This window comes from Salmo salar, chromosome ssa19 (assembly GCF_905237065.1).
Source record: "Salmo salar chromosome ssa19, Ssal_v3.1, whole genome shotgun sequence".
In the NCBI taxonomy this organism is placed as follows: domain Eukaryota; kingdom Metazoa; phylum Chordata; class Actinopteri; order Salmoniformes; family Salmonidae; genus Salmo; species Salmo salar.
Window position 1 is genome coordinate 65,532,564 of NC_059460.1, and position 18,008 is coordinate 65,550,571.

Genomic DNA, 18,008 nt, shown 5'->3' on the forward strand with positions numbered 1-18,008 from the left:
AGACCAAGGTGCAGCGTGTTGAGTGCTCATAATGAATATTTATTTTAACTCAGAACACTAAAGCAAAAATAACAAACAAACGGCCAACAGTTCTGTCTGGTAACAGAAAACAACTACCCAGAAACACAGGTGGGAAAAGGCTGCCTAAGTATGATTCCTAATCAGAGACAACGATAGACAGCTGCCTCTGATTAGGAACCATACTCGGCCAAAACAAAGAAATACAATACATAGAATGCCCACCCCATATCACACCCTGACCTAACTAAACAGAGAAAAACGGCTCTCTCAGGTCAGGGCGTGACAGTACCCCCCTCCAAAGGTGCGGACTCCTGGCCGCAAACCTGAACCTATAGGGAAGGGTCCGGGTGGGCATCTACACTTGGTGGCGGCTCCCACTCCGCCCGCTGATCCCTCCGCTTTTGTATTGCCGGACCGTGGATCGTCGGCGGAGGAATCAGACCGTGGATCAGCGCCGGAGGCGCTGCACTGCAGACTGCCGCCGGAGACTCCAGACTGCAGACCGCCGCCAGAGACTCCGGGCTGCAGACCGCCGCCGAAGACTCCGGGCTGCAGACCACCGCTGAAGACTCCGGGCTGCAGACCGCCGCTGAAGACTCCGGGCTGCAGACCGCCTCCAAAGACTCCGGGCTGCAGACCGCCGCCAAAGACTCCGGGCTGCAGACCGCCGCCAAAGACTCCGGACTGCAGACCATCACTGAAGACTCTGGACTGGGGAACATCGCTGGAGTTTCCGGACTGGGGAACGTCTCAGGTGGTTCCGGACTGTGGACCGTCTCAGGAGGTTCTGGACCGTGGACCGTCTCAGGAGGTTCCGGACTGTAGACGGTCTCAGGAGGCTTCTTGGCATGGATCATCACTGGAGGCTCCGGGCCATGGATCATCACTGGAGGCTTCATGCCATGGATCATCACTGGAGGCTCCGGGCCATGGATCATCACTGGAGGCTTCATGCCATGGATTATCACTGGAGGCTCCGGGCCATGGATTATCACTGGAGGCTTCGTGCCATGGATCATCCCTACAGGCTCCGGGCCATGGATCATCACTGGAGGCTTCGTGCCATGGATCATCACTACAGGCTCCGTGCCATGGATCATCACTGGAGGCTTCGGACCATAGATCATCACTGGAGGCTTGTTACGTGGAGCCGGAACAGGTCTCACCGGACTAGGGAACGTCACTGGAGGCTGGGTGCGCAGAGCAGGCACAGGGTATACTGGGACTTGGAGGCGCACTGGAGGTTTGTAGCTTATGACTGGCACAACCCGTCCTGGCTGGATACTTCCTTTAGTCCGGCAAGGGCTGGTCGCTAGCACAGGACAAACTGGGCTGTGCAGGCGCACTGGCGACAGAGTGCGTAGAACCGGCGCAGGATATACTGGGCCATGGAGGCGCACTGGAGGTCTGGAGCTTATGGCTGGTACATCCCGTCCTGGCTGGATACTTGCTTTAGCCTGGCAAGTGCGGGGCATGGGCACAGGATGAACTGGGCTGTGCAGGCGCACTGGCGACACAGTACGTAGCGCCGGCGCAGGATATCCTGGACCGAGAAGGCGCACTGGAGACCAGGAGTGCTGAGCTGGCACAATCCTTCCTGGCTGGATGCCAACTATTGCACGGCAACTGCGGGGCGCAGGCACATAGCGCACCGGGCTGTGAATCACCACATAACATGGCGACTGACTGTTCACATGCTCCTCACGGTAAGCACGGGGAGTTGGCTCAGGTCTCAAACCTGACTTCACTAATCTCCCCGTCTGCCCCCCCCCAATTTATTTTTGGAGCTGCCTCTCGGGCTTCCGTTGTTGCCGTGCTAGTTCCTCATAGCATCGCCGTTCTGCTCTCGCCGTCTCCACCTTTGCAGGGTCTTGTCCCCTGCCATTACCTCCTCCCAGGTCCAGGACATCCTCCACTCTCTCTTCTCCCTAGCCCAGGATCCCTGCTCCTCCTGGGCATGCTGCTTGGTCCGTTTTTGGTGTGTAGTTCTGTAACGGCCGTCGTAAGGAGTAGACCAAGGTGCAGCGTGTCGAGTGCTCATAATGAATATTTATTTTAACTCAGAACACTAAAGCAAAAATAACAAACAAACGGCCAACAGTTCTGTCAGGTAACAGAAAACTAAACAGAAAACAACTACCCACAAACACAGGTGGGAAAAGGCTGCCTAAGTATGAACCATACTCTGCCAAAACAAACAAAGAAATACAATACATAGAATGCCCACCCCATATCACACCCTGACCTAACTAAACAGAGAAAAACGTCTCTCTCAGGTCAGGGCGTGACAATTGATTAGAACTTAGTTCAATGAAACAGGTCCCTGGCGGGCCAACACAATATGACACGTGTTAAACAAAATGGGGATTAAAAAGAGAAAGAGAGAGAGATTGAGTGTACGAGAGAAAAGCACACTTGGGTGCATTTGTCAACAATGCTTATTTTAACCCTAACCTTGCCCCGAACTGCCGCTCTTATGGGTCAGAATATAATTATGTAATTACGTGTTGAAGGTCTCCGATGGGGTGTCTCTTCGTGGACCGGGTTCCGGCTTCTCTGATGAAGGCACGTCTTCGGTTACCGGGTGTAACTCTGTTTGTCCTCACGATGTCAGTGTCCTTTCTCTTAGTGGTCTGTTTCCTCACCCTTGTTCTGAAAAGGGGTCTTCTGAGGACAGCCAACCATGTAGCTCAGGGCTCCAGCGTGGGAATGAAAGTAGTGTAGACACATGATTCCTTGGAGAGAATAACCTGGTGGTCCTGCTTGAATTCACCCTCTTAGACACAGCCACTCATCCGTAGCATAGGTTGTTAAAAGGTTCCTTTGTCTTCTTCAACCTCTTGTTGCGTTTTTGGGTTGCTGACTACTCAGACCTTTGCTGCAGCGAAGGGTCACCTAGTCCGGTATGTTACTTCTTAACTCAGAGTTCTGTCTTACTATCCAGGTCTGTGCCCAAACAATTTGAGCTTCTACTTTTAAAAATCCACGTTTCCAGAAACAGGTCTCTCACCATTGCCACTTGCTATAGACCACCTTCTGCCCCCAGCTGTGCCCTGGACACCATACGTGAATTGATTGCCCCCCATCTATCTTCAGAGCTCGTGCTGTTAGGTGACCTAAACTGAGACATGCTTAACACCCCGGCCATCCTACAATCTAAGCTTGACGCCCTCAATCTCACACAAATTATCAATGAACCTACCAGGTACAACCCCAAATCCGTAAACACAGGCATCTTCATAGATATCATCCTAACCAACCTGCTCTCCAAATACACCTCTGCTGTCTTCAACCAGGATCTCAGCGATCACTGCCTCATTGCTTGCGTCCGGAATGGGTCTGCGGTCAAACGACCACCCCTCATCACTGTCAAACGCTCCTTAAAACACTTCAGCGAGCAGGCCTTTCTGATCAACCTGGCCCAGGTATTCTGGAAGGATATTGACCTCATTCTGTCAGTAGAAGATGCCTGGTTATTCTTTGAAAGTGCTTTCCTCACAATTTTAAATAAGCATGCCCCATTCGAAAACTTTAGAACCAGGAAAAGATATAGCCATTGGTTCACTCCAGACCTGACTGCCCTTGACCAGCACAAAAATCTTGTGACGTACAGCATTAGCATCAAATAGCCCCCAAGATATGCAACTTTTCAGGGAAGTTAGGAACCAATATATACAGGCAGTTAGGAAAGCAAAGGCTAGCTTTTACAAACAGAAATTTGCATCCTGCAGCACAAACTCCAAAAAGTTCTGGGAAGCTGTAAAGTCCATGGAGAATAAGAGCACCTCATCCCAGCTGCCCAGTGCACTGAGGCTAGGAAACGCTGTCACCATCAATAATCATTTAGAATTTCAATAAGCATTTTTCTACAGCTGGCCATGCTTTCCACCTGGCCACCCCACCCTGGTCAACAGCCCTGCACCCATTTTACATTTACATTTTAGTCATTTAGCAGACGCTCTTATCCAGAGCGACTTACAGTAGTGAATGCATACATTTCAATTCATTTCATACATTTTACCCCCCACAGCAACTTTCCCAAGCCTTTGTCTCAAATGACTGCGTCATGTGGTTCACCAACTACTTCTCAGAAAGAGTTCAGTGTGTCAAATCTGAGGGCCTGTTGTCCGGACCTCTGGCAGTCTCCATGGGGGTGCCACAGGGTTCAATTCTCGGGCCGACTCTTTTCTCTGTATACATCAATGATGTCGCTCTTGCTGCTGGTGATTCCCTGATGCACCTTTACGCAGACGACATCATTCTGTATACATCTGGCCCTTCATTGGACACTGTGGTAACTAACCTCCAGACAAGCTTGAATGCCATACAACTCTCCTTCCGAATCCTCAAACTGCTCTTAAATGCAAGTAAAACTAAATGCATGCTCTCCAGCCGATCACTGCCCGCACCTGCCCGCCCGTCCAGCATCACTACTCTGGATGGTTCTGACTTATAATATGTGGACTACAAATACCTAGGTGTATGGTTAGACTGTAAACTCTCCTTCCAGACTCACATTAAGCATCTCCAATCCAAAATTAAATCTAGAATCGGCTTCCTATTTTGCAACAAAGCATCCTTCACTCATGCTGCCAAATATACCCTTGTAAAACTGACTATCCTACCGATCCTTGACTTCGGCGATGTCATTTACAAAATAGCCTCCAACACCCTACTCAGCAAACTGGATGCAGTCCATCACAGTGCCATCCTTTTTGTCACCAAAGCCCCATATACTACCCACCACTGCGATCTGTATGCTCTCATTGGCTGGCCCTCGCATCATATTCGTCGCTAAACCCACTGGCTCCAGGTCATCTATAAGTCTTTGCTAGGTAAAGCCCCACCTTATCTCAGCTAACTGGTCACCATAGCAGCACCCACCCGTAGCACGTGCTCCAGCAGGTATATTTCACTGGTCACCCCCAAAGCCAATTCCTCTTTTGGCCACCTTTCCTTCTGGTTCTCTGCTGCCAATGACGAGAACCAATTGCAAAAATCACTGAAGCTGGAGACCCATATCTCCCTCACTAACTTTAAGCACCAGCTGTCAGAGCAGCTCACAGATCACTGCACCTGTACATAGTCCATCTGTAAATACCCCATCCCTAACTCATCCCCATGCTGTTGTTTTTTTTGTTGCTCCTTTGCACCCCAGTATCTCTACTTGCACATTCATCTTCTGCTCATATATCACGCCAGTGTTTAATTGCTAAATTGTAATTATTTTGCCACTATGGCCTATTTATTGCCTTACCTCATTAGCACACACTGTATATAGACTTTTTCTCTATTGTGTTATTGACTGTATGTTTGTTTATTCCATGTGTAACTCTGTGTTGCTGTTTCTGTCGCACTGCTTTACTTTATCTTGGCCAGATTGCAAATGTAAATGAGAACTTGTTCTCAACTAGCCTACCTGGTTAAATAAAGGTGAAATAATATAAATAAATAAAACATGTTTTATACCCTCGAGTCAGAAATGGCCGTTTCCGCCTTAAGGGAAAGTTCTCTGGGCGTTACGAGGCAAGGTCTGGATTTGACTCAGATCCAATTTAGACAAATATCTTCACATTTCATCTTTACAAAAACATTTTCCACACAACGTACAATATGCAAACATCAGGTATATCTTGTGAAAACTCTTCAACTTACAATGTTTTCGTTATAACTTCGTCATTTAACTTTTACTAACAACTAAAAAGACATTCATTTTCATATTCCGTCTATCATCATTGCTATCATTTTGGCTGACGAAACATATTGTCCCTAAGTCCATTTATTGCATGTTACTTTTTAGAGGTAGATTCTCCGTTGGCCCATCATACATTCCATCCCTCCATACTGAGAAGACTAAAGGGATTTTGTTTATATATATACACTGCTCAAAAAAATAAAGGGAACACTTAAACAACTGTCGTGTCTTTGGGGTACCATTAAACTGAAGACATGTTTATCAATTAACTCCCTGTAATTATTATCACGCGATTAAACTGATTAATCGTTTAATTGTAATCAACTAGGAGATCGGGGCACCAAGGAGAATATTCAGATTACAAAGCTATAATTTTCCTAATATAACTTTCCTATATTATAACATTATATATTATATTCTATTATAGTATAGGCCGATTATCTTCTGGTTTAAATGGTGTATTTTACCTCGCGTCCAGTCTCATTCCAAACGTCGTAAATTGTTGTATCTGCACGAACCCAGTCTTTACTAAAATCATCCATACATCAATTGTCTTAAAATCATTTATTTACTAAACTAATTAATTCACAGAAAGTATACAAACAGTAATTATCATCACAAAGAATTGGTAGAGTAATGTGCCCTAGTGGTCTAAACAGGCATGGCTGGTGTCTTGTTGAACAATGGGTCATAAAGGGCAGCTGAGAAGGTACACAGAGTTCATTAATATTAACAATTGACAATTGAATGCTCACTCATTCAGGAACAATTGCAATCAATATATATTTACGCTCAGTGTGTCGTCGGGGTCCTTGTTGGAGCGTCGTTCGGTTGGAGAGTTTTGTCCGCATTCTCTCTCTCTCTCTCGGTTAGAATGGATCTTTCAAAGCGACATTCATTAATGTCGTCATAGAATGGATGTTTCGTTGGTCTTCGCGTTCAATGATATAATTTACTTAGCTGCAGACTAATAATTAATATCAAAGACTTGTTCTTATTCTGTCGGTATCAATAGTCTAAAAGTTAACCACGTGGTATAGTTCACTTTCAGTAGAGTACTTGGATGGTCAAACCTATTGGCCCACTTCTCGCAATGGAGTGGAGGCGTGGTCTGTTAGAAATGTAAATCAGGGTGTGTTTTATAGTGACCATAGAACAGGCTTGTCAAATGACGCCTGGTCCTGTCTGTGTCCCTGGGGGGCGTACCGCTGACTGAGTTAAGCTTGGTACAGAAATCCAATTCTATCACATTTAACATCAGTACATAGCATCTCAATGTATTACAAATAGCTTTATCCTTATTAATACATTCTATACAACCATGTGGATGCAAGTCTCAAGCTGCGGCTATTATATAAACAGTTTTATGGTAATATGGCTATATTGTCTCTTCTGAGTATCACAAAATTGTACCAAGCGGACCAGTTCGTAGCTGGATTCGTCACCAATCTTCCATACCTTCTCCAGAACACAAATGTCGCTTGGCTCCCCAATTCTGTGAGTTGGAAGAATTTCCTGTGTCTCTCTATGGGCCATGTGGCAAGAGATTCTCCTCTTAGAGTTTTTACAACCCTTTCACACAGGGCCTGGGTGGGGGAAGGTAGGTTGGGGAATGGTGCAAAGGGGGGGAGGGGGTCAACTGTCCTCCCTGTACTCAAAGAGGCCAACGTCATGACATACCCCCCCTGGTGGTTTGGATCTTGTTTATCCTGCAAGTTACAAATCAACATAAAATCATGACCACTTGATGTCCCGTTGGTAGATCATTGTTGCAGTCCCCTCTGGTGGTTGAACTGTTATAGGCTCTCTGGAAGCGGAGCAGTCCACCACAAGGATGGGCAGTTGATGTCCGGTTGGTGATCGCCGTTGCGGTCTCCTCTAGTGGTGTACCTTGGTAGGTTCCCTGGAAGCTGCAAAGTACCCCAGGAAGGGCCAGGGGATGTCCTGGTTGGTGATCGCCGTTGCGGTCCCCCCCTCTGGTGGTTTACCTTGGTAGGCTCTCTGACAGCGGGCATGCCGCCACAAGGATAGGCCGTGGGTGTCCGGATTTGGGGTCGCCATTCCGGACCCGTCGTCCAGACTGGAAGATCTGGGCAGTAACTTAGGCAGATGTTAACCTGTTGGGGCTAGGGGGCAGTATTTGCACGGCTGGATAAAAAAATGTGCCCGATTTAATCTGGTTACTAATCCTACCCAGTAACTAGAATATGCATATACTTATTATATATGGATAGAAAACACTCTAAAGTTTCTAAAACTGTTTGAATGGTGTCTGTGAGTATAACAGAACTCATTTGGCAGGCAAAACCCTGAGACATTTTCTGACAGGAAGTGGATACCTGATGTGTTGTATTACCTTTAAACCTATGCCATTGAAAAACACAGGGGCTGAGGAATATTTTGGCACTTCCTATTGCTTCCACTAGATGTCACCAGCCTTTACAAAGTGTTTTGAGTCTTCTGGAGGGAGATCTGACCGAACAAGAGCCATGGAACGATGATGGCCCATTAGACACCTGGCGCGCGAGTTCATGTTGGGTACCCTCGTTCCAATACGTTATAAAAGAGAATGCATTCGTCCACCTTGAATATTATTCATGTTCTGGTTAAAAAGGCCCTAATGATTTATGCTATACAACGTTTGACATGTTTGAACGAACGGAAATATATTTTTTCCCCTCGTTCATGAAGTGAAGTCCGGCGGGCTTAGATCATGTGCTAACAAGACGGAGATTTTTGGACATAAATGATGAGCTTTTTTTAACAAAACTACATTCGTTATGGACCTGTGATACCTGGAAGTGACATCTGATGAAGAGAATCAAAGGTAATGGATTATTTACATAGTATTTTCGATTTTAGATCTCCCCAACATGACGGCTAGTCTGTATCGCAACGCGTATTTTTCTGGGCGCAGTGCTCAGATTATTGCAAAGTGTGATTTCCCAGTAAGGTTATTTTTAAATCTGGCAAGTTGATTGCGTTCAAGAGATGTAAATCTATAATTCTTTAAATGACAATATAATATTTTACCAATGTTTTCTAATTTTAATTATTTAATTTGTGGCGCTGACTTGACTGCCGGTTATTGGAGGGAAACGATTTCCTCAACATCAATGCCATAGTAAAACGCTGTTTTTGGATATAAATATGAACTTGATAGAACTAAAAATGCATGCATTGTCTAACATAATGTCCTAGGAGTGTCATCTGATGGAGATTGTAAAAGGTTAGTGCATCATTTTAGCTGGTTTTATGGTTTTGGTGACCCTGTCTTTGACTTGACAAAACATTACACACAACTCTTGTAAATGTACTGTCCTAACATACTCTAAATTTATGCTTTCGCCGTAAAACCTTTTTGAAATCGTAAAACGTGGTTAGATTAAGGAGATGTTTATCTTTCAAATGGTGTAAAATAGTTGTATTTTTGAAAAATTTGAATTTTGACATTTATTTGGATTCAAATTTGCCGCTCTTGAAATGCACCTGCTGTTGATGGAGTGCACCACGGGTGGCACGCTAGCGTCCCACCTAGCCCCAAGAGGTTAACCTGTTGGGGATAGGGGGCAGTATTGACACGGCTGGATAAAAACGTACCCGATTTAATCTGGTTACTACTCCTGCCCAGTAACTAGAATATGCATATAATTATTGGCTTTGGATAGAAAACACCCTAAAGTTTCTAAAACTGTTTGAATGGTGTCTGTGAGTATAACAGAACTCATATGGCAGGCAAAAACCTGAGAAGGTTTCATGCAGGAAGTGGCCTGTCTGACAAGGTGTCGTTCTTCTTGTCTCTGTTTATTGAAGAGTGAGGATCTTAGCTGTCCCGTGACACTTCCTACGGCTGCCATAGGGTCTCAGAAGGCGGCAAAAAGTGAATCGTGGCTTTGCAGGCTCTGGCTGAAACAAAGTAGCGCATTTGGGTAGTGGCTGGTTACAGTACTGTGAGACTCAGGCTCGTGCCCGCGTCGACCGAAAGCTTTGTTTACTTTCCTCTGTTTAGCTAAATGGACATTCCCGGTCGGAATATTATCGCTTTTTACGAGAAAAATGGCATAAAAATGGATTTTAAACAGCGGTTGACATGCTTCGAAGTACGGTAATGGAATATTTAGATTTTTTTGTCACGAATTGCGCCATGCGCGCGACCCTTATTTACCCTTTCAGATAGTGTCTTGAACGCATCGAACAAAACGCCGCTATTCGGATATATAACGATGGATTATTTTGGACCAAACCAACATTTGTTATTGAAATAGCAGTCCTGGGAGTGCATTCTGACGAAGAACAGGAAAGGTAAGACCATTTTTGTTATAGTAAATGGGATTTTGGTGAAAGCTAAACTTGCCGGGTGTCTAAATAGCTAGCCCTGTGATGCCGGGCTATCTACTCAGAATATTGCAAAATGTGCTTCATCCGAAAAGCTATTTTAAAATCGGACATATCGAGTGCATAGAGGAGTAATGTATGTATAATTCTTAAAATAATTGTTATGCTTTTAGTGAACGTTTATCGTGAGTAATTTAGTAAATTGTTAGTAAATTCCCCGGAAGTTTGCGGGGGGTATGCTAATGTAAAAAGCTGGTTTTTGATATAAATATGAACTTGATTGAACAAAAAATGCATGTTTTGTATAACATAATGTCCTAGGTGTGTCATCTGATGAAGATCATCAAAGGTTAGTGCTGCATTTAGCTGTCTTCTGGGTTTTTGTGACATTATATGCTAGCTTGAAAAATGGGTGTCTGATTATTTCTGGCTGTGTACTCTGCTGACATAATTTAATGTTTTGCTTTCGTTGTAAAGCCTTTTTGAAATCGGACAGTGTGGTTAGATTAATGAGAGTCTTGTCTTTAAATAGCTGTAAAATAGTCATATGTTTGAGAAATTGAAGTAATAGCATTTCAAAGGTTTTGAAAATCGCGCCACAGGATTCAACTGGCTGTTACGTAGGTGGGACGAATTCGTCCCGCCGGTCCCATAGAGGTTAACCATTGGAAGAGTGCACTGGAGATTCCCCTCCACGCGTTGCACTCTGAGTGACTCCTATGTCGCCGTTGTCAATGGTAATTTGATTGGTTAAGTCTCTAACATTCTTACTGATTGTAGCTGGACTGACTGTTGCTAGTATTGGTACTGGTACTCAAGGGGACCAATTATCCTACCGATTTATTCTGAAATATTATCTACTGGAACACATGATTGGAGCATTTTACTAGTTGTATTGTAGTTGAACCTACGCATGGCAAAGAATGATTATTGATGCCATTTGTTTTGGAGGTGGACAAGTCCACTGGACTTCCTTTACGACCAGTGTGGTACACCTCAGTACTATCTTAGATGTCTTCTAAGATAAGCCCCATCTCGGGGCCTGTCTGCTCCTCACTGTTCTCATAGGAGAGTTTACAACTAGATTTGATTTATGCTCTGGCGGCCTCGTATGGTGTTGTCCGTAGTCTTGACCCCCCCCACCGGCCTCGATGAGGCTCATCATGGGCGTGGGCTACTATTCACCCGCTATGTGCCTCGGGACCCCCCCCACCAGCGGGTGGTGTTGGTGTCCGATACGCAAACAAGAAGATCGGACCCTACGTACGAGTTTTCAGCGGCCGCGTTGTTATGAGAATGGCTGTAACCTTCCAACCAAATCTCCTGGTGTTTGTGCTTCAAAACGCTCAGTGGCTGTCGAGGCATGTCAGTCACCACCGTGTCCGCGTGTGGCAACCTCTTCAGTACCTGCGAACTGAGACGAGGATATCGGTCTGTGATATCGCAAAGTGTTTCACCAGTGGGAGTCATCGGGTCAGTTGCTGGACTGACGCCATTAGTGTCATTGTAAGGGGTGACAGTCCCCAACAAAGCAGAAGGTGTATCATCGGAAGCAGAGTATACTCTGCGCATCGATGTTTTTCTTGCTGAGACGGCCGCAGTGCTTGCGGAAGTGTCCAAAGGGCAAGAGAAGTTCATCTCAACTATCGTATTGCACGACTGCAAGGAGGAGGGAAGTTGCTTATTCACAGAGACAGCTGGCTCGAAATCATGAAAAGAATGGTCAATCAGATTGGCTGATGGAATGTGTCGAGATATCGTAATATCTCCGTGGATCGGATTCTGTACTAAGAGGTTTCTAAACGTCTTTTTCCCAAGGGGTGCTTTCGACAGATACCCCTCGTGAAGGACTGCGTTGCAGCTAGCGTTAGGGGGAGACAGTGTGGTCAGTGGAGAAGGCACTGTGGCCTGTGACCATACCTGGTTGGTTTTCCAATCCATCAATGGGAGTAACCGATCCATCAAGTCTGCTCCAAGTAGCAGGGTTACAGTTTCGAGGCTGGTAACATACACAGGGTGAACGAGCGATACGTCCTGGAAGTGTAGTTTCAGCATGACTCTCAATGTGAGAGCCGAGGTAGTCTGAGTGACCCCTCGAAGTTTAGTGTCGCATCGTTCCACTTTTAACCAACGTTTAGTTGGCTTCAAAGCCCTTTTGAGATCATCAAACAATGTTTGAGAGATGAGTGATATTGTCGCACCCGAATTCATTAGCGCATGACAAGTTAAGCAGTCCTCCAGGACTGTTTCCAGGTATGGCCGTTTAGATTCGTGGTTAGTGGACATATTCCCTACAAAGTGGAGTGGTCGTTCGCAACGACGTGATGTGCCATTTCTGTTCAAGGTGGACGCAGATTGACTTTTCCGATTTTGAGTGGGCTTGGCTTTAACAACGCACACACACTCATGAAATATATATAATTACATTCATTCCCCAATGAGCGGCGTTGTGGCACTAAGTGATGGTTGTATGGGGACTTTGTTTATGGCTCTATCACTTCCTAAGTGTCAAAGGAACTGAACCGAAAAGGAATGAAAGCATAAACAAAACAAAAAAATACACAAAATATAGTTCTCACACAAAAAATCATCTAATTGGACTGTATTCTATATACGTCCAATGTTCTGGCAAAATGATTATCATGGCATTGTCTCTAATGCCATATCTAGGGTTTTTCCTACTTGGTGTGTTGCTTAGGCGCTATCCTAAGTTTAACTATATGATAAGTCTACAGCTGTAATGCACTAGTTTTGGGCAGTCTACAGGGATGACCTATGGACTTCTGGGAAGAAAACTGGTGAGTGCTGTAGAGTCAAAGGCCTAGAAGTAAATGTTCAACTTTACTAAGGCTGGTATATTGCTTGGGCCCTTAAGTGGTCCTAGCATAAATCCTAATTGGATGTTCCGTTGTGCATGTGCGCTTATGCTTACACAAGCGCGCATGTCAAGGGAAGAAAACCAAGTATCCGGGCAGATTACAACTTGTTCAGAATGAGTCTGATGTAGTCAGGTAATTTTCAGGTCAATGCCTTGGGGTCAGTCAGAATTGGTGTCAAGGGAGTCTGTAGTAGTTTTTCTACAAGTCACTGTCTTCCACTATTGTAGTGGCGATAGGTATGAAGTCTATTTCATAGCTATGTTATCCACGGAGGAGCTAACCTCACGACGGAAGTACTCTTTAAGTATTGGACTAGTCATACGTGGTGTGATCATGGTTCATGACTTCTAATAATTTTCCTCCTGAATGGAGGATCCTATTTATTAGTGACATGTGTGTTAACCTGTTGGGGATAGGGGGCAGTATTGACACGGCTGGATAAAAAACGTACCCGATTTAATCTGGTTACTACTCCTGCCCAGTAACTAGAATATGCATATAATTATTGGCTTTGGATAGAAAACACCCTAAAGTTTCTAAAACTGTTTGAATGGTGTCTGTGAGTATAACAGAACTCATATGGCCGGCAAAAACCTGAGAAGGTTTCATGCAGGAAGTGGCCTGTCTGACAAGGTGTCGTTCTTCTTGTCTCTGTTTATTGAAGAGTGAGGATCTTAGCTGTCCCGTGACACTTCCTACGGCTGCCATAGGGTCTCAGAAGGCGGCAAAAAAGTGAATCGTGGCTTTGCAGGCTCTGGCTGAAACAAAGTAGCGCGTTTGGGTAGTGGCTGGTTACAGTACTGTGAGACTCAGGCTCGTGCCCGCGTCGACCGAAAGCTTTGTTTACTTTCCTCTGTTTAGCTAAATGGACATTCCCGGTCGGAATATTATCGCTTTTTTTACGAGAAAAATGGCATAAAAATGGATTTTAAACAGCGGTTGACATGCTTCGAAGTACGGTAATGGAATATTTAGATTTTTTTGTCACGAATTGCGCCATGCGCGCGACCCTTATTTACCCTTTCAGATAGTGTCTTGAACGCACGAACAAAACGCCGCTATTCGGATATATAACGATGGATTATTTTGGACCAAACCAACATTTGTTATTGAAATAGCAGTCCTGGGAGTGCATTCTGACGAAGAACAGGAAAGGTAAGACCATTTTTGTTATAGTAAATGGGATTTTGGTGAAAGCTAAACTTGCCGGGTGTCTAAATAGCTAGCCCTGTGATGCCGGGCTATCTACTCAGAATATTGCAAAATGTGCTTCATCCGAAAAGCTATTTTAAAATCGGACATATCGAGTGCATAGAGGAGTAATGTATGTATAATTCTTAAAATAATTGTTATGCTTTTAGTGAACGTTTATCGTGAGTAATTTAGTAAATTGTTAGTAAATTCCCCGGAAGTTTGCGGGGGGTATGCTAATGTAAAAAGCTGGTTTTTGATATAAATATGAACTTGATTGAACAAAAAATGCATGTTTTGTATAACATAATGTCCTAGGTGTGTCATCTGATGAAGATCATCAAAGGTTAGTGCTGCATTTAGCTGTCTTCTGGGTTTTTGTGACATTATATGCTAGCTTGAAAAATGGGTGTCTGATTATTTCTGGCTGTGTACTCTGCTGACATAATTTAATGTTTTGCTTTCGTTGTAAAGCCTTTTTGAAATCGGACAGTGTGGTTAGATTAACGAGAGTCTTGTCTTTAAATAGCTGTAAAATAGTCATATGTTTGAGAAATTGAAGTAATAGCATTTCAAAGGTTTTGAAAATCGCGCCACAGGATTCAACTGGCTGTTACGTAGGTGGGACGAATTCGTCCCGCCGGTCCCATAGAGGTTAACCATTGGAAGAGTGCACTGGAGATTCCCCTCCACGCGTTGCACTCTGAGTGACTCCTATGTCGCCGTTGTCAATGGTAATTTGATTGGTTAAGTCTCTAACATTCTTACTGATTGTAGCTGGACTGACTGTTGCTAGTATTGGTACTGGTACTCAAGGGGACCAATTATCCTACCGATTTATTCTGAAATATTATCTACTGGAACACATGATTGGAGCATTTTACTAGTTGTATTGTAGTTGAACCTACGCATGGCAAAGAATGATTATTGATGCCATTTGTTTTGGAGGTGGACAAGTCCACTGGACTTCCTTTACGACCAGTGTGGTACACCTCAGTACTATCTTAGATGTCTTCTAAGATAAGCCCCATCTCGGGGCCTGTCTGCTCCTCACTGTTCTCATAGGAGAGTTTACAACTAGATTTGATTTATGCTCTGGCGGCCTCGTATGGTGTTGTCCGTAGTCTTGACCCCCCCCACCGGCCTCGATGAGGCTCATCATGGGCGTGGGCTACTATTCACCCGCTATGTGCCTCGGGACCCCCCCACCAGCGGGTGGTGTTGGTGTCCGATACGCAAACAAGAAGATCGGACCCTACGTACGAGTTTTCAGCGGCCGCGTTGTTATGAGAATGGCTGTAACCTTCCAACCAAATCTCCTGGTGTTTGTGCTTCAAAACGCTCAGTGGCTGTCGAGGCATGTCAGTCACCACCGTGTCCGCGTGTGGCAACCTCTTCAGTACCTGCGAACTGAGACGAGGATATCGGTCTGTGATATCGCAAAGTGTTTCACCAGTGGGAGTCATCGGGTCAGTTGCTGGACTGACGCCATTAGTGTCATTGTAAGGGGTGACAGTCCCCAACAAAGCAGAAGGTGTATCATCGGAAGCAGAGTATACTCTGCGCATCGATGTTTTTCTTGCTGAGACGGCCGCAGTGCTTGCGGAAGTGTCCAAAGGGCAAGAGAAGTTCATCTCAACTATCGTATTGCACGACTGCAAGGAGGAGGGAAGTTGCTTATTCACAGAGACAGCTGGCTCGAAATCATGAAAAGAATGGTCAATCAGATTGGCTGATGGAATGTGTCGAGATATCGTAATATCTCCGTGGATCGGATTCTGTACTAAGAGGTTTCTAAACGTCTTTTTTCCCAAGGGGTGCTTTCGACAGATACCCCTCGTGAAGGACTGCGTTGCAGCTAGCGTTAGGGGGAGACAGTGTGGTCAGTGGAGAAGGCACTGTGGCCTGTGACCATACCTGGTTGGTTTTCCAATCCATCAATGGGAGTAACCGATCCATCAAGTCTGCTCCAAGTAGCAGGGTTACAGTTTCGAGGCTGGTAACATACACAGGGTGAACGAGCGATACGTCCTGGAAGTGTAGTTTCAGCATGACTCTCAATGTGAGAGCCGAGGTAGTCTGAGTGACCCCTCGAAGTTTAGTGTCGCATCGTTCCACTTTTAACCAACGTTTAGTTGGCTTCAAAGCCCTTTTGAGATCATCAAACAATGTTTGAGAGATGAGTGATATTGTCGCACCCGAATTCATTAGCGCATGACAAGTTAAGCAGTCCTCCAGGACTGTTTCCAGGTATGGCCGTTTAGATTCGTGGTTAGTGGACATATTCCCTACAAAGTGGAGTGGTCGTTCGCAACGACGTGATGTGCCATTTCTGTTCAAGGTGGACGCAGATTGACTTTTCCGATTTTGAGTGGGCTTGGCTTTAACAACGCACACACACTCATGAAATATATATAATTACATTCATTCCCCAATGAGCGGCGTTGTGGCACTAAGTGATGGTTGTATGGGGACTTTGTTTATGGCTCTATCACTTCCTAAGTGTCAAAGGAACTGAACCGAAAAGGAATGAAAGCATAAACAAAACAAAAAAATACACAAAATATAGTTCTCACACAAAAAAATCATCTAATTGGACTGTATTCTATATACGTCCAATGTTCTGGCAAAATGATTATCATGGCATTGTCTCTAATGCCATATCTAGGGTTTTTCCTACTTGGTGTGTTGCTTAGGCGCTATCCTAAGTTTAACTATATGATAAGTCTACAGCTGTAATGCACTAGTTTTGGGCAGTCTACAGGGATGACCTATGGACTTCTGGGAAGAAAACTGGTGAGTGCTGTAGAGTCAAAGGCCTAGAAGTAAATGTTCAACTTTACTAAGGCTGGTATATTGCTTGGGCCCTTAAGTGGTCCTAGCATAAATCCTAATTGGATGTTCCGTTGTGCATGTGCGCTTATGCTTACACAAGCGCGCATGTCAAGGGAAGAAAACCAAGTATCCGGGCAGATTACAACTTGTTCAGAATGAGTCTGATGTAGTCAGGTAATTTTCAGGTCAATGCCTTGGGGTCAGTCAGAATTGGTGTCAAGGGAGTCTGTAGTAGTTTTTCTACAAGTCACTGTCTTCCACTATTGTAGTGGCGATAGGTATGAAGTCTATTTCATAGCTATGTTATCCACGGAGGAGCTAACCTCACGACGGAAGTACTCTTTAAGTATTGGACTAGTCATACGTGGTGTGATCATGGTTCATGACTTCTAATAATTTTCCTCCTGAATGGAGGATCCTATTTATTAGTGACATGTGTGTTAACCTGTTGGGGATAGGGGGCAGTATTGACACGGCTGGATAAAAAACGTACCCGATTTAATCTGGTTACTACTCCTGCCCAGTAACTAGAATATGCATATAATTATTGGCTTTGGATAGAAAACACCCTAAAGTTTCTAAAACTGTTTGAATGGTGTCTGTGAGTATAACAGAACTCATATGGCAGGCAAAAACCTGAGAAGGTTTCATGCAGGAAGTGGCCTGTCTGACAAGGTGTCGTTCTTCTTGTCTCTGTTTATTGAAGAGTGAGGATCTTAGCTGTCCCGTGACACTTCCTACGGCTGCCATAGGGTCTCAGAAGGCGGCAAAAAGTGAATCGTGGCTTTGCAGGCTCTGGCTGAAACAAAGTAGCGCGTTTGGGTAGTGGCTGGTTACAGTACTGTGAGACTCAGGCTCGTGCCCGCGTCGACCGAAAGCTTTGTTTACTTTCCTCTGTTTAGCTAAATGGACATTCCCGGTCGGAATATTATCGCTTTTTTACGAGAAAAATGGCATAAAAATGGATTTTAAACAGCGGTTGACATGCTTCGAAGTACGGTAATGGAATATTTAGATTTTTTTTGTCACGAATTGCGCCATGCGCGCGACCC